Source organism: Lycium barbarum, chromosome 3 (genome assembly GCF_019175385.1).
Source record: "Lycium barbarum isolate Lr01 chromosome 3, ASM1917538v2, whole genome shotgun sequence".
Taxonomy (NCBI): domain Eukaryota; kingdom Viridiplantae; phylum Streptophyta; class Magnoliopsida; order Solanales; family Solanaceae; genus Lycium; species Lycium barbarum.
In genome coordinates this window covers 4027073-4045940 of record NC_083339.1, presented here as the reverse complement: position 1 = coordinate 4045940, position 18868 = coordinate 4027073, and the positions used below count along the sequence as shown (strand labels likewise).

The 18868-nt window shown below is 39.4% G+C and overlaps 1 non-coding gene across 1 annotated transcript; it reads left to right on the top strand.

Annotated features, from left to right (window-relative positions):
- Positions 1–14149: 14149 nt before the first annotated feature.
- LOC132634420 (small nucleolar RNA R71) lies at positions 14150–14256 on the top strand. Its single transcript, XR_009580146.1, has one exon. It is a non-coding gene; the product is annotated as a small nucleolar RNA R71 (small nucleolar RNA).
- The last annotated feature ends 4612 nt before the right edge of the window (positions 14257–18868 follow it).

Sequence of the window (18868 nt, the reverse complement as noted above, 5' to 3'; positions counted from 1 at the left end):
CAACATTGTGTCTGCTGCCAATTATTTTTTATTTTTATTCTTTTCACAACATTTGTTTTCTGGACGCAATGAAGGATGGTTGTGATCTGACATATAAAATAAATATTCATTTTCATTTACTGATGAAGGTCCAAATACAACTAGATTGTTGGACCAAAATTGACCCTCAACTGTTTGTACATGTCCTCGTGCCTGTTGTTGTCTGCCCACTTAATTTTGTTATTATTTTGAATTTTTCACACATTTTTTTTTATTTTGAAACATGTCAAAATATTTCATACGATTTTTTCTAACGAAGTTTATAGGGAAAGGGATCTGTGAATTGTGATGTTTCGCAAGAATGATTCAACTAAACAAATTATTGTAAACTTGACCAATAAATTTGAATATTAACATGAATTCTTTCAGTTAAACTAATTTTTATTTCTTAATACTCTAGCCTTTATTAACAATAAACTCTGACCAATTGTGGATTTGTTTAGTTTCTTTCTTTCTTTCTTTTTTGTTCACCGGCATATTTGTCGATTGTTTCTACATGTCATATGTAAGCCCGACAACCAGTTTGGACCGGACCGGACCGGTAACCGGTTAGTAAACCGGCCGATTTCCGGTCTAAAAACCAGAACTGGCCACCGGTTCCGGTTTACCGGTTTCAAACTAGAAACCAGACCGCTCCGGTCCAAAACGCACAAAACCTCTTTTTTTTTCTTTTTTTTTGTATGGTATATATATATTATAGTATTTATTAGTATATTGTAGGTATATTTACATATGTTATATAAGTTTATAAGTAAAGTTTATATATTTACTGACTAACAGCATATACGTATATATATATTAAGTTATATGCTTAAGTTATACTACATATACCTAAAATATACTAAGAATATACTTATATATATCAATATACTTAGGTTATATAACTTATATATGTTTAAGTTATATGTATACTATATATACTTATGTATGTTTAAGTTATATGTATTATAACTTAAGTTATTTACAGTTTAACTTTTTCTAAGTTTATAAATTCCTATTTTATAAATTAAGTATATTTATATTCTTAGTATATTTTAGTTATTTTTCAAGTACATAACTTTCTAGTTTTATTTTAAGTAGATGTATATTATAAGTATATTCTTAGTATATTTTAGGTATATTCTTAACTTAATATAAGTAAAAATATGAACACAAGTAAATAGAAGAATGTTCAATGAGCCATATATTTTATTCATTCATGGATAATATTTATTTGCAAGTTGTAGTTTTTCTTGCAAATAATACATGAGTTACAAAGAAATAGTAGAATAATAAAATAAAAAATTGTCAATCATTTGGTTAATATCCGTCATATCATATTCGGTCATGGAGAAATCTTCAAATTCTATCATTTGGTCCGCTCCACTTGCTATCAAATCTTCAATCTCTTCCTCTTCGCCTTACACCGCTTCTAAGTTTTGGTTGCGTCGCTCCGATCTAATCCAATCGCGAATGCGCACTAGTATTTGCAAGCTAAATCTGGATAATGAGTGTCTATGGTCTCCAATTTGTTGTCTTCCTTGGCTAAATGCACTCTCCGAAGCCACAGTTGATATTTGAACTGTAAGGATATCTCGAGCCATTCTTGAAAATATCGGATGACTCGCCTTGTATTTCTTCCACCATGTTAAGACGTCCAAATCATCTAGTTGGTTGATATCCACATTTGGCTGTATAAAATAAAAGTGATATTCATCAAAGTTTGCATTATGAGAAGGAGTTGAATGTGAATGTAAAACTTTTAAATGCGACGAACCCAACAAGCCCTTTTTGCTACTTTGAGAAGTAATAGGGCGTGGAGCAACGGGTGTAGTAATTTCTTCCAAATTAGAATAATGACTAAAAACTTTTCTAAACTCAGCATCAATCGCGAGTTCGGCGTCAATTAAAGATGGTTCAACATCCTCTTCAAATTCTAAAAAGATATAAATTTGATTAACCAATGCTCTAGTATAAGACATTTTTAAACAAAGATTTAAAAGAGAACCCAATATAAATAAAGTTGTGATGGAAAAAAAATACTTCTTAAATTTTATTGTCATATTAAAAATAGCCGCTTGATAACCGGATTTATTTTTATACTCTTGTAAAACTCTAGCTATTTCCGCTAAGTAGGCTAAAATTTCGGTTACCGTGGGATAGAATTGTCTAGAAAAAGCAAGAGTTGCATTATAAAAAATTTGCAAGAGTTCAGTACATTTCTTAACATCTTACCAATCGGTAATATTTAACCAATCATCACTATTTGTATTAAAATGGTTGCTAACTTGCTGTATAGGAATCCTATAATCATATGCTTGTTGTAACATAATGTAAGTGTAGTTTCACCTAGTGTCAACTTCTACTTGAATTGTGTACCCGTTCCACCATCCTTACTAGTTTGTTGCTTAAAAACAAATTCTTGTTTACATATATTACATGTAGTTGTTTGTCTTTCCTTATTCTTAGTCATAAATCCCCAGATTTTAGTGGTTGGCTTACGAGTTCTAGGCGGTTTGTCTTGTGTATGTGATTGTGCAGGACCTGTATCTCCTATGAGATTTTCGGGGGCTTGTGTCTCATCATCATCATCAATTTCATTAAAAGTGTCGGTATAATGTTGTTGCATTGCCTCGTGATCTAAAAGTGAATTATTTCCACCAACATCAATACCTAAATTAGGTGTTTCGTTCACAAATGTTTTCTCATTAAACCCACCCTAACAATACCACTACTACCGGCACCACGTCTAAATCTTTTCGCCATTATTTAATAGAATTAATTTAAATCACACTCAAATAAATCACAAGAAAATAAATTGCAATAAATTAAATTGCTAGAATTAAATTGCGTAAATTAAAAAAGCGAAAAATAAAGATAGAGTTGGAACGAAGGTACCAAATTGCCGGACTGATATCCAACAAAGTGAAGGCGATTAGGATTGCAAATCCACCAAAGCTACTTCGGATTGTTGCAAAATCACCAACTCCACCAACGATATTATAATTGCAAAATTAATAATTGAAACTAGAATAAAACATTATAATATTTAACTGAGAGAAATTTAAAGTAGTTAATTGTTGCAAAGTAACTATAATTGAGAGATTGAGAGAAAGAGAAGAGCGAATTGGTGTGGATTAAAATGGAAATGGAGAGGGGTTTATATAGGGGTGGGGGATGGGTTAAATTGTTAAAAAAAAGTTTGGGGGGGGGGGGGGGGGTAGGGCTGGCCATAAATACCGAAAATCAAAAAACCGAACCGAACTAGTTTGGTTCGGTGTTTAGTGTCTACCTTCAAAAAACCGAAACCAAAATAGCCGAACCGAAGTTTGATAAAACCGAACCGAAAAATCGAACACTCACCAAAATTTAATGCATTAATGATACGCTCAAATTACACCTATTAATGGCGTAAAGCGGACGTTGTCAAATATAGTAACCCAACAAGGTTGGGGTCGAATCCCACAGGGAATATGGAGAGAAAAGAGTACTAATCGTATGCGATACCAATCTTTAAATGCTTTAATCCTATTCCGGATAGTTTGAATTGATTGTTGAATAATGTAATTGAATACTTTGACTTAGAATGTAATTAATATGAGAGAGAGACTAAGGTTGTGTTTCCCAATTTGATTAGATATTATGCTTCGGATTTCAATGTGATATACTTCTAATGGTTGTTCTAAGAATATGCACTTGATCTCTTAAAGACTTCTTAATGTTTCCCAACAGTTAAGCAGTATTTCCTCTTTATGATTCTTCCGAATATAAAAGAGTTACAATCGAAGAGCGACCAATAATGCCAATTTAGACTTATTCTTATTCCTAAGTTAGTCTATTAAACGAGGGTTAACGCCTCGAGTCATTGTTATTCAATCTTACCAATATTGACTCTCTTTCCCAAGAAAAGTCAATATAATGGCTTCGGCTAATGCTTGCAATCATTACCCAACGTTACAACACAAAGATAAAATAAATAACAACAACCATTATGCATATATCAATAATAGAAACCCATTCACATAATACCCATCATGGGATTCACAACCTTAGAATTGAAATTAGCTACTCATAATGTTTCTTGACAGAAAAAGCTTAAAGATTAACATAATACACTTACAATACTAATACAAGATGGAATGAGAGTGAAGTTGTTGCCTTAAATGCTCCAATCACTTCAAGATTAAAAATCTAGGGTTTATGCCTCTAAAATAAAATATGAATAATGAATTAAAACCCTACATTATGTATTTATAGAGCCAAAAATCGCGCCAAGTTTCTGGACAAAAATGCCCTTACGCCGCATTGTTACGGACCGTAACTCAGGTTACGGTCCGTCCTTCATTTCGTCATTTGACCACTTCGACGTTACGGCCACCATGCGACGGACCGTACCCTGTGTTACGGTCCGTCTTTCTGAAGCGTAAGTGGTGTCAATTACTTGGCAACTCTCTGGAATTTTGGATGATGTTACGGTGAAGGGTTACGGACCGTAACATGAGTTACGGACCGTAACACTAAACTGTAACACTGAAGATTTTATTGAAACTCTCTGGAAATTTAGCTCATGTTACGGTGACATGTTACGGACCGTAACATGAGTTACGGACCGTAACACTTCACCGTAACACTGATGGTTTCAATGAAACTTTCTGGAAATTCAGGCCTTGTTACGGTTCAAAGGTACGAACCGTAACATGAGTTACGGACACCGTTACGGTCCGTAACATGAGTTACGGACCGTCGCTTAGCTCAAATTTGTCCGTTTTTCCAGCATTACTTCTCATTTCCGATCCTTAGTTAATCAACCCTATAAAACACAAAAATAACATAAGAAACAATATAAAAACACTTAAAATCAAGAAATATTTCTAGTTACAAAGGCATAAAATGTGCCAAAATTCACGGCACATCAACACCCCCAACTTAAGCTTTTGCTTGTCCTCAAGCAACTACAACAATACTCACTACTAACACACGACATCTTAGCAAAATAAGAATGACTACGGTGGTTTTGGCATGTGTTCCTAGCACGGACTCTTCAATTCAAGAAAAATATTTAGGCTCTTATCCATCTCCTATTTGTGACACAAGATGCACATTTCGGAAAAATGTCAATTCACTATGCAACCTCAATTAATGACATAATCATAGTACGGGGGCCTCTATGCACATGAATTTCAACTTCCGGAAAGCCAGTTACTTTGAAACCTACAATCCTTATGCCATCACATAGACCAAAGAATGTCCCAACACACATTTACGACATAAATGGGACAGAAGACTAAAGAGACAGAAGAACACTCACACTCACAAAGAAATTTGCATACCATGCGTGCACATACCATAGGCTTGCCTTTATTTTCCATGCATTCAACTTTGAACAATTTGATCGTGATCACATTAGGACTTTTTGGGCTTGTAACATTGGCTTAGGGACGGGTAGGATGAATATTTGGGTATCGGTGACTCACTCTCCTCGACACTTCTTTTTGACTTCATTCACCATTCTTCCTATCATTTCCAACCCTCCATTTTTAGCGTGGATTTATTTAGAACTTTGAACAATTTTTTTTTTTTATATATATATATATATATATATCCACGCTGAATTATGTCCCTTTATATTCGTGATTACCCCCAACAGGCCTTTGACCTCATTTTCCTCATCTTTGACTTATCACCCCCAACTTAGGCTTTTAGCCTCATTTTCCGCATTTTTGACTTGTCACCCCCAACTTAGGCTTTTAGCCTCTTTTGTCGCATTTTTGACTTGTCACCCCCAACTTAGGCTTTTAGCCTCATTTTCCGCATTTTTGACTTGTCACCCCCAACTTAGGCTTTTAGCCTCATTTGTCAATCTTCCGTGTCAAGGAGGGACTTGGTGCCAAATGGGTTTATTCGAAGAAAAAGTCTATAGGCTCAAAAATGGGAGACTAGGGATCATTTTCTGTACGGGCCAGGCTCATTTAAGATACTTTGGGGTTAATACAAAGAAAGCCTAAGATCACTTCACAATCTAATTCTCCTTAGAATTCACGCACGACCAACCGGGCAAGTTCTAGATTGCAGGCATCATATGCAAATAGAAGCTAAAAACTCACAACACAATGGCATAAGGATTGTTTAAATACTCCGACTTCATTTCCGTTTGAAGATTTCACATACATAAACACCCTTTCTTTGAAATGTCATTAAAAGAACCATACATGTCAATATCAACAACTCAGTTTTGATGTACATCACAAATTATTTTTCGGAGGGATATCATTGAACTTGTAAAAACCATTTTTATCTATGCTAGAAACACGGACCACCACCACTTAAGTCAGCATTACTTTACTTCTATATTAAACATTCTAAACATGCTAGGTTCAACATACACACAGCATTCTTCGGGAATAGAAACACATAGCAAAGAACAGCCGAAGAACGTCCTAACACACACTTGTTAATAAAAACAATACCAACAAAACAAAACAATAACAATTGTCTTAAACACATGCTTACTATCACAATTTTGATAAGATATTTACCAAAACAAAACAATAAAAATAATATCCAGTATACTAAAACAGCAATCCCAACAACCAATTAGCAAATACCACACCCCCAACTTAAAAGCATACATTGCCCTCAAAGCATCAATATAACGCAGTAAAAAATTTGGAGGGCCTCCCTGGAGCGCACTAGGCACTCGGATCTGTCGCAGCATCATGGGGTGGAGCAGTGGATGGGGGAGAAATACGGTGAGCCGGCTCTGTAGGCTGAGTTGAGCTAGAAGTAGCTCCTGCGGTGTCGGAACTTAAACGGGACTCCTGGCGGATTCTTTTCAAAGTACGCTGCTCCTCTTCCTCATTCTGTGGGCGTAACTTAGCATATGGATCAATACTTTGGAGAATGGGCTCGAGATCTGGCGAGGCTCTGCTTCGCTTCCCTTTGTCCAAAGAGGGGATATCCTCCTCCAACTCCTCGTCGTGCTGTTCCTCAACCGTGTCATCGTTGTCATCATCCCCTAGTAAGCTCTGAATCGGCTGGTATAGGGTCTGTACCAACTCCGTGTGTACTTTAGGAAGCTGGTCTGTCGCCACAGCCACTTCCTGGGCCTTCAATTTCTGCACATCATCCTTGACAGACCGCAACTCACTCCGAATAGCGCCCAATTCCATAGTAGGGTGTGTCCTAGTCAGCTCAGTCATCCTGCGCTCAATACCATCTATCCGGGAGTGGATTTGTAATGATTGTAGGTGGTCCGCAGCCATCTGTTCTTTTATCGGTCGCAGCGCTGCATCAATAGCCCTTTTTGTGTATAATTTTAGCTCAGTCATGATCTGCTTGACATGCCTATCTGTGCGATCCGCTTGTAAGACCACCGCCCCAAAATTTTCCCGGTTGAACATCATTTTTCTCGCAAGCTCGGGTGGGACTCCTGGTGTTGCCTGCGGTGGTGCTGGGCTTGCTCCAGTGGAAGAGGTAGGACCACCCGAAGTAGGTGCGGCTGGAGGTGGCATAGGCTGTGTAGCATGATCAGCCGGTGGAGCCTCAGAATCTGTGTGCTGATCCGCAGCAGCTCCCTCTTCACCCATGATAGCCAAGGGTATAACATCTGATCCCGTAGGCCCCTCCGGCACCTCAGAAACCGATGCAGAGGGCAACGAACCCTGGCTGAACACCTCATCTTTCCCTTTTGTGATGTCATAAATATGGCTGGCAATCACACTGTGATCGATATGGGGTAGGGGTTCTGGTTCTGCACGCAAGCATAGTAGCGTAAGCAGGCATGGATGAATGAGGGAAGTGGCCGGCTGGGTGGCTCTCTCTCGGAGGTCTTCGGCTATCAGTCGCCCGAAGTTGATCTTATATCGCGACATTATGGAAGCCACAAGAACAGCCCTGTCTGGAGTCAAATAATTATCTGATTGGGTAGGACGGATTCGGAACAGAACAATTTGCCACCAAAACTTTGCCTCTGGCGTTAGGGTGTTTTTCCAAATCCGCGTGGTGGCTGTCAACTTTGGCACTATGGCCCATTCAGGATCTGTTGTCCGTGCAATAACAGAAGCTACCCATTTTCGGACGGGGATTGTATCCTTCTGTTCAATTTTGTAGGCAAACTCCCCTTCTTCCGCTGCTGTAAGCTCTATATAATCTTCCCCGAATAGTGTTTTATTTATAGCCGATGGAGAGACATCTATCTTCTTTGTCCGGAATACAACCTCATTCATTGCCGGTACTTGAGTTGCTCGTTGCCCTTTCTTCACTACTTTGAATACAGCTGCCCCATATGAAGCGTAGAATTCCCTAACAAAAACCGATATGTAGGACCCAACGGGGTTTTTCAAAAACTCCAACTTGTGGAATCGGATAGTATCACTAATGCCGGGATATCCTTCGATTCCATCGAAGATGACATTCCGTTCCTCGAAAATACTCCGCCTTGGGTCCATTCCCTCACCTTTTACCCGCTCACACCCCTTGTTATACAAATCTTCAGATCCCTCCACATTAAACCGGAGGATCTTCTCAGTCATAGTTTGCAGCCGAATGTCAAGTTTCCTTCTTTCCTGTTCGCGCTCTTTTTCGCGCTCCTCCGCAGTAGACTGTCTAATGGGTGGTTGAGGTCGGTGTGTTGGTGTGATAGCCTGCTGGGGTTCACTTTGGCTCGACGAACTCGACGAGCTCGACTCTCTTAACTCCTCAGTCGAGGAGGAACTTTCTGATTGTGGGTCTGGTTGGCTGGGTGCAACTGGTGGGGGTGGCTTGCTGGGTGCGACCGGCCTCTTTTTAGGCCTGGCGTCCTTGATCAGATCGTCGTCGCGCAGCCGTGAGGTTACCTTGCTTGCAGCACGACCTTTTCCTTTTTGCGCGACCTTAGGTGAAGCCTTCTTTGATTGTCGTGGTTTACCCATACCTGTGGAAGGAAAAGTTAGATATGATGTACGAGAAGTTGTAAAAATTTTACACCTTATGAATTTAAGCCAAAGACTTTAATTAGGTCAGGTACCGTAACACAGTCGACGGACCGTCGATGGTGTTACGGGCCGTATCTTCATCCGTAACTGAAATGGTTCAATTAAGCAAAGGGACCGTAACACAGTCGACGGTCCGTATCATAGTATACGGTTCGTAACGTCGCACCGTAACGTGATCAAAATTTCCAGAAAAGTTACTGGAAATTTGAGAGGTGTTACGGCATGATGTTACGGTCCGTCACTCGTGTTACGGTCCGTAACACCTCGCCGTAACGTCTCTCAAAATTCCAGAAGGCTTTCATGGAATCCATCGATGTTACGGTGTGATGTTACGGTCCGTCACTCGTGTTATGGTCTGTAACGTCTCTCAAAATTCCAGAAGGCTTTCATGGAATCCATCGATGTTACGGTGTGATGTTACGGTTCGTAACGTACGTTATGGTCCGTAACACATAATGACGGGCAACTGAGTAGCAAACAAATGGCTTGGCCAAATTTTATCGTTTTAAGCACGAGGCCAAGATTTTCGACTTAATGATCCATGGGTATGTTGTGAAACAATATTATATCCCCTCACATGCCTCGGGTTACTCAGACTTCACCCGATTTTATTAAAGTTTTCATTGGGGACTTGTATCGAACAGTTGGTGGGCAAACCGATTTAGTAATTTCACGAATGAAACCTTCAACCGGATTTGCCCTCCAATTCAGTGGGAAGCAGTTGCTTGTACCCACTAATCTTTTAAACAGCACCAATACCAATCCCAACCCCCAACCAATGTCAAATCCCCCATAACTTATCAATTTAAATGCAAACTCAATCAACACAGCCCAAAACACGAATTTCAACACATATTTTACGAAATTACTCATGAGCATCATAGAACTCGCATTGATAGCTAAAAGAAAAGAGTAAAGACATGTAATACCTGATCGTTGGCGATTGTAAGGATGAAACTCAACTTAAAACAGTGATTGTGGATAAGAAAATAGTAATGAGATTTTAGAGAAATATGGGGGAGAATGGGAGGAGGATGAAGAGAGGAGGATGTGAAGAAGAGAAGAGAGGATTTATGAGGGAGAGGGAGTTGAAAAACGTGTGAAGAATCGTTATAATTTGGAATGCGAACCGTCGGTAATGTATTTAAACATTTCCGACAATTACGTTACCTGTTACGGACCGTATCATAGGATACGGTCCGTATCTTGTGTTACGGTTCATCAAACGACCCCGTTACGTTTATTCATTAATGACTTGGCAGTCCAATCGACGGACCGTAACTCGTGTTACGGTCCGTATCACCTGGCGTAACATGTTGAAAATTTCCAGTGAAGCCCATATTTTGCATCAAAGTTACGACACAGTGTTACGGTCCGTAACACGTACGACGGACCGTAACTCGTACCGTAACACTCTTCCTCACCCTTCAGTGATTTTTTATTTTTTTCTTTTTGCCTGTTACGCTTCATGATACGGACTGTAACAAGAGTTACGGGCCGTAACGTGGAGCGTCTCGCCTTGGATCACTTGGTAGTTATTTGGTCCCTTCAGTTCTCAAAATCCCACCACCTTAGCACATCAACAACACAAAAGAATACAATGAAAATACAAACTTTAAACTACTTACAAAGCGGTAAATGTGGGTTGCCGCCCACACAGCGCTTGGTTTAACGTCACGGCTCGACGTGGTACCTCATTTTCGCGTTCAGGAGCCATATTTCAAACGATACCTATCCACGACCTTACCATCATCAATACACCAATGGTGATGCTTCACTCTTTGTGCATTCACCTTAAAAGTCCGAGTGCCATCCTCGGATTTCACCTCAATGACGCTTCCATTTGGGGACACACTCACAATTTCAAAAGGACCAGACCAACGAGACTTTAACTTGCCTGGAAAGAACTTCAGGCGTGAATTGTACAACAAGACCAAGTCTTTTGGCTGAAAATCCCTTTTTAGGATCTTCGAGTCATGATAGTATTTCATCTTTTCCTTGTACAGTGTTGCACTTTCATAGGCATTGTACCTAAATTCATCCATCTCGTTGATTTGAAACAACCGCAGCTTAGTTGCTTCATGCCAATCCATATTCAGCTTTTTCAATGCCCAAAGGGCTTTATGCTCAAGCTCAATAGGCAAATGACATGCCTTCCCAAATACCAACGTATACGGTGAAGTCCCTATAGGCGTTTTGAATGCTGTGCGATATGCCCATAAAGCATCATCCAACTTTTTAGACCAGTCAGTGCGATTCACATTGACCGTCTTTGCCAAGATGCTTTTTATTTCTCTGTTTGAGACCTCAACCTGACCACTCGTCTGAGGATGATATGGAGTGGCAACCCTGTGATGCACGCCATATTTTTCAAGAAGATCAGCAAATGGTTTATTGCAGAAATGAGATCCACCATCGCTAATAATAGCTCTAGGAGTGCCAAATCTAGTAAAGATGTTCTTTTTGAGAAACGCATTGACTCTCCTACCATCATTGTTAGGCAAGGCCACCGCCTCCACCCATTTGGAGACATAATCCGCTGCGACAAGAATGTATTTCAGGCCGTAGGAGCTCACGAAGGGCCCCATAAAATCAATTCCCCATACATCAAATAGCTCCACCTCAAGAACAAAGTTCATCGGAGTTTCATGCCTCCGACCTATTGTGCCCTGGCGTTGGCATTTATCACAAGAGCGTGCCAACATATTTGCATCACGATAAATGGCTGGCCAGTAGTAGCCACACTCTAGCACCTTGGCTGCTGTTCGATTTCCACTGTGATGTCCACCAACTGGAGAATCATGGCACACTTTCAAGATGTCCATCACCTCAGATTCCGCCACACATCTCCGGATCATATTGTCAGCACACGTTCTGAATAAGTAAGGCTCATCCCAACAATACTGTCGGCAGTCTCGCAAGAACTTCTTCTTTTGATATGTCTTCAACTCTTCAGGAACGATGCCAGTTACCAAATAATTGGCAATATCGGCATACCATGGTGCCACATCATTGGAAATGACCAAAACTCTTTCATCCGGGAAAGTGTCATCAATATCTAGCACATCACTCGGTCTCCCTGGTGCTTCCAGTCTGGTGGCTCAATAATTGATGGTTTTGCTGGAGGAGTTGTTCGTTTCTCTAGATCAAGAGACAATTTCTTGGGCTCATAAGAGTAAGACCCCAGACCTGTGAGTGAATTCACTGTCTCATTATATCCCTCCATTTGGTCGGCATCAAAATTCACCAAGATGGCCAACAATGCTTCGCTCAAGCATTCTTCCTCCATTTTAAATTCCACTGCTTCATCCACCTTGTCAACAGAGTTTATGACTGAAATGCTTTGATAAGGACTAGGTAACTTCATGCCTTTGCTAGCGTGAAAAGTCACCTCCTCATCGTTCACCCGGAACTTTATTTCGTGCTTTTCGGAGTCCATAAGAGCCCTCCCTGTGGCAAGGAAAGGTCTTCCCAGAATAATAGGAATTTCTTGATCAATAGCACAATCAAGAATCACGAAATCTGCCGGCAGTAGAAATTCCCCGATTTGAACCAGCACATCATCAACTACTCCAACTGGCCTTTTTATCGATCTGTCAGCCATCTGCAACCTCATGGTAGTTGGCCTTGGCATAGCTAGCCCCGATCTCTTAAAAATTTCCAGGGGCATAAGATTTATGCTAGCCCCGTTATCACACAAAGCCCTGGCAAAATTTTGCTGCCCTATGGTGCATGGAATTGTGAATGCTCCAGGATCTTCCCTCTTTTGCACAGTGGTTTTGGAAAGAATGGCACTAACGCGGTGAGTGATACCCACAGTGTCGTGTTTCAATGGCTTTTTCTTCTTTGTTAAAAGATCCTTCAAATACTTAGCAAAGCCAGGCATTTCTTTAACAGCATCCATGAAAGGAATGTTCATCGTCAACTGCTTGAGTTGATCATAAAATCTCAAGCACTTCTCATCTTCTGTTTTTCTCACCAGCCTTTGAGGAAAAGGCGGTGAAGATTTAAACAATTGGCTCAAAGGGCGAAGAGCACCGGAAAGTTTTGCCTTCCCCTTTTCCTGGTTTTCCACCGGTTCCTTTGGTTTATTAAGATTCAGCTCTTCTTCAACTACAATGGGGACTTTCTCCCCTGCTTCTTCCTCGACAATATCATCCAATACACTAGGCTGCGCTTCTTTTTCAACAATTGGTTCCTGATCAATTGGCTTTTTATTGTCACCCTGAAGTATTTTTCCACTTCTGGTGCTAATGGCAAGTACATTCTCCACAGAGTTCACTCCACTACCTTTTGGATTAGGAACTGTATCACTCGGTAATTGTCCCCGTTGAGGAGTATGCACTTCTCGGGAAAGGTCTCTGAATTGCGCTTCAAGCTTCTGAATGGAAGCTGAATGCGATAGTTGGACCTGGGACATTCCCTTGATTGTGCTCTCTGTTCTGTCTTGATTCATCAGCATTTTCTGCATCATACTCTTCAGTTCTGCAGAATCATTAGACGTGTTACCAGCAGAGTTAGTAGCTGAATTATCTTTCCATGGCTGGGAATTGGATGCTTGCCCCCTAGGTGGAATGTAGGGGTTAGAGCTTTTGTTGCCATAATTATTGTTATTGTAATTCCCTTGATTGGGATTACCCTGATCAGTTCTTCCATAATTCTGTCCTTGGTAATTTTGTTGAGGCCTTTGCCATGGGTGATTACCGGAACCTTGGTAGTTTTGTCGTTGATAACCCCCTTGCGAGTTATTGACATAATTCGCATCCTCATATTGTGGCTGCCCCTCAAGATAAGTTTCGTCAGAAACTTGATACATTCCGGGAGCATGAGGTGGCATCTCATCGATAACGTTTACACATTTGGCCTCTTTCTCCATAAGCCTTTTGGATAATAAATCCACGGTGGTTTGCAGTTGAGCGAACGCATGATCTCGCTCATGATTTTCTTTGGCCACCGCGGCCACAGAGGGACTACCATATGATAGGAATTCGCTATCAGTCGAATGCCAGGCTTGATTATGGGTAGTAAGCTTGTCGAGCAACCGGGTGATGTTGACAAAGGTTTTGTCCATAAAGCATCCCCCAGCTGCAGTGTTGACAGCTATTTGATTCATTGTATCTAGCCCCTTGTAGAACTTCTCTGTGAGAATTGCATCTGGAAATCCATGATTCGGAGATTGAGCTAGATAATATTTGAACCTCTCCCATGCAGCATATAGTTGTTCCCCTGGAAGTTGTTTAAACCCAAAAATCTTATCCCGAAGCTCAGCCTTTTTGCTGGGTGGGAACCATTTTTTTAGAAAGATATTGGCCAGCTCATTCCAGGTATGAATAGTATTGCTCGGGAGCTTTTCATACCATTCCCTAGCTTGGCCAGCTAATGAATATTTGAAAACCCGCAGTCGCAGTGCATCAGCAGGAACAGCACCTTGAGATTGTTGGGAACATACATGCACGAAATTCTTTAGGTGTCGAAGTGGACAGTCTTCCGAAGAATTTCGGAAATAGCCTTCAAGTTTCAATAGCTGATAGATAGAACTATCAATTTTGAAATTAGCATTTCCTGTTCTCGGGGGAACTACAGCAGAAGCATAATCAGCTTCGTCGATGAATTCTGCAAATACATTCTCATCCTCCTCTTCTTCTGGTGCAGGATGGTTCACTTGGATCCCCCCTTGGTTCCCTTGATTGCGATGGGGTCTTCCAGCCATGTTCACCTGGTTCACTAAAACAGCAAACGAGGTGTGATGGAATAGAAAAAGTTTTAAAGAATAATACACAACAATTAGTAATTTCTGAACCGTATTCCCCGGCAACGGCGCCAAAATTTGATACGCTCAAATTACACCTATTAATGGCGTAAAGCGGACGTTGTCAAATATAGTAACCCAACAAGGTTGGGGTCGAATCCCACAGGGAATATGGAGAGAAAAGAGTACTAATCGTATGCGATACCAATCTTTAAATGCTTTAATCCTATTCCGGATAGTTTGAATTGATTGTTGAATAATGTAATTGAATACTTTGACTTAGAATGTAATTAATATGAGAGAGAGACTAAGGTTGTGTTTCCCAATTTGATTAGATATTATGCTTCGGATTTCAATGTGATATACTTCTAATGGTTGTTCTAAGAATATGCACTTGATCTCTTAAAGACTTCTTAATGTTTCCCAACAGTTAAGCAGTATTTCCTCTTTATGATTCTTCCGAATATAAAAGAGTTACAATCGAAGAGCGACCAATAATGCCAATTTAGACTTATTCTTATTCCTAAGTTAGTCTATTAAACGAGGGTTAACGCCTCGAGTCATTGTTATTCAATCTTACCAATATTGACTCTCTTTCCCAAGAAAAGTCAATATAATGGCTTCGGCTAATGCTTGCAATCATTACCCAACGTTACAACACAAAGATAAAATAAATAACAACAACCATTATGCATATATCAATAATAGAAACCCATTCACATAATACCCATCATGGGATTCACAACCTTAGAATTGAAATTAGCTACTCATAATGTTTCTTGACAGAAAAAGCTTAAAGATTAACATAATACACTTACAATACTAATACAAGATGGAATGAGAGTGAAGTTGTTGCCTTAAATGCTCCAATCACTTCAAGATTAAAAATCTAGGGTTTATGCCTCTAAAATAAAATCTGAATAATGAATTAAAACCCTACATTATGTATTTATAGAGCCAAAAATCGCGCCAAGTTTCTGGACAAAAATGCCCTTACGCCGCATTGTTACGGACCGTAACTCAGGTTACGGTCCGTCCTTCATTTCGTCATTTGGCCACTTCGACGTTACGGCCACCATGCGACGGACCGTACCCTGTGTTACGGTCCGTCTCTCTGAAGCGTAAGTGGTGTCAATTACTTGGCAACTCTCTGGAATTTTGGATGATGTTACGGTGAAGGGTTACGGACCGTAACATGAGTTACGGACCGTAACACTAAACCGTAACACTGAAGATTTTATTGAAACTCTCTGGAAATTTAGCTCATGTTACGGTGACATGTTACGGACCGTAACATGAGTTACGGACCGTAACACTTCACCGTAACACTGATGGTTTCAATGAAACTTTCTGGAAATTCAGGCCTTGTTACGGTTCAAAGGTACGAACCGTAACATGAGTTACGGACCGTCGCTTAGCTCAAATTTGTCCGTTTTTCCAGCATTACTTCTCATTTCCGATCCTTAGTTAATCAACCCTATAAAACACAAAAATAACATAAGAAACAATATAAAAACACTTAAAATCAAGCAATATTTCTAGTTACAAAGGCATAAAATGTGCCAAAATTCACGGCACATCAATTAACCAAAAAAATTAACATAGTCCAGGCCTATTAAGTTTAAAGCCAAAAAAACCCAATTGGAACAAGCCTCTTTTGCATTTGTATCCCTAATTTTCTACTTCAGTTGAGAAAAATCAAATATGTTAAGGAAGGCAACAAGGATGTGTCTTTAGGATTAATTTATGTCCTTTATGTGTTTGCTTAATTATTCTTACGGTATGTATATAACACCTAGTAATCCTATATCATGGTTATAGTTTTCTATTCTTGTATATCTTGTTTGTTTGATTTTGATTTCAATTTATCAGTTTTATGTTTTATTGCTTTTGAGAATATGAATTAGTGTCAAGGGAATCGCTTCTAATATCATATCAAAAAAATCGAATTGAAAAAACCAAAACTAAACCGAACCAAATCGAACCGAACTTTAAAAAATTTAAACCGAAAGAACCGAACCGAACTAGTTTGGTTCGGTGTTCGGGGTCCACCTTCAAAAAACCGAACCCGAAATAGCCAAACCGAAGTTTGATAAAACCGAACGCCCACCCCCAGTTGGGGAGCCAAAAGGGGAGTTTGGAACCGTTTGCCAACGGCTACATTTAAAAAAAAAAAAAATTGACCTGTTTAATTGGTCCGGTTCCGGTCCCAAAAAATTGAAACCGGGCCGGTATGTATTAAACAGTTAACCGGAACCGGTAAATCGGTTCCACCGATTCCGATTTTACAGGTCCAGTTACCGGTTTGAACCGGTAAACCCAAACCGGCTGACAGGCTTAGTCATATGCAAATACTAACTGATGTGCCGTGAAATTACGGGATATTCGATGCTAATTTCTTAATCTTTTGTAACTCTTCAAGCACTTTTGTTGTTACTTTTTTGTGTATTTATGTTGTTTTGTAGGATAAGATGCCCGGAGAGCATAACGGAGCAAAATAGAGCAAAAATAGAACGAGAAGCACTTTCTGGCAGCACATGCTAGTAGCACTTGCTGCAGCATGATGTGCATGCGAGCAACATGTTGTGCAGCATGTGCTGACAGAGATATTTGCACAACATGCTACGGTTTGGCACAACATGCGACTCGCATGTTGAACCTTCGACACAAGATGCGAGTAGCATGTTGTGCACGCAGGGTATTTTTGTTCAAATTTTGTTCCCGTTTTGGCACTTCTATAAATAGTATGCTAGGGTTTGTAAAACTCATCTTTGGCCATTTCATACAAGTTTTGGAGATTAGGTTCCTACACCACACTTTGGGGTTGAAGATTTGAAGATTTGGTTGAGCATTTCTTAAACCTTTAATTCATTTCTTCAATTCCTTACTTTGTATTGTATATCTAAGTGTGTAGTATTTATTTTCTTCACTTGAATCTTGTTTATGGAAATATTTTATGATTAAAGTGTTGGATGAAACTCTTGTTTTGCTTATGTATTGAATGATTTTTATTGCTATTGAAGTGGGTTTTTGTTGATTTAATTAATCTTGTTCTTTAATGTTTCTTAAGGGATTAGCTAACCCTAAGACTCGCCCATTTACTTTGATTGATCTCGGAAGAGGAAATCTAGGTTGGGAAAGATTAATTAACAAGAATTTGGGTCATTAAACCCATCTAATAACTTGAGCTAGGAATAGGAAAGTTACTTGAGATTCAATTGGTTGTGCTTGATATCACACTCTAAGGCTTGGAAAAGCTTAGAGTGAAATTCATTGAATTGGTTGGAAGACTTTCAATGAGATTGTAGAAACCATTATCTATTAACATAAACCTGCTCTTAGTTGTAAAATCGTAAAATATATTGGATCGTTACTTGAGAGCTCCTTGTATCCAAGCTTGTGGCCATTGATTATTTTACCCGCTTTCTAGGTTAGTTTACATTTCCGCATTAGTTATAATTTTAATCAAAAACCAAATATCATTATCAAGTGTTTGGCTCAGCGTAGAAAGTGATAATTCCTTACTTGTTTAAATCGCCTAGCACATTGTTCCCTATGGGATCGACCCCAACTCATAGTTGGGTAAATTATATTGCATAAGACCGTGTACACTTTCTCTTTGAGGAGTAGATTTGGACGTTATCACTAACCAGTGAATTAAAGTTGAACTTCACACTAGTTAGATCAATTATACAAATCATCTATTTATTTTGTTTTTAGTGAAATTGGAAATTTTCAAATTAAACATTTCTCTTGATCTTGCGCACAAGAAAGGAAGTCTTAAAGCTTTATTAGTAATTGCGGAGCTTATTAGTCTGATTAATCTGAATTCGAGTATCATGGAGAGGTTGTGATAAGAGGAAGTGTTTCCGGTATTTTCTTGGGCAACTTACATAAACCACTACATTTTATGTATTTACATTCTGTAACGAGTTTAGGACAATTCGTTGTATTTGAGTATACTTGAATACACTGTTCAGTTGTATCCAACCTTATTTGATGTCGCGTGTATTTGAATACATGCAACCTTAATTTCTTTGAATACATGTGTATTAAAAAATGATCGTATTCCAGTGCATTTAAATACATGCCGGAGCTGTGTATTTTAGTGTATTTATCTATTGATCTA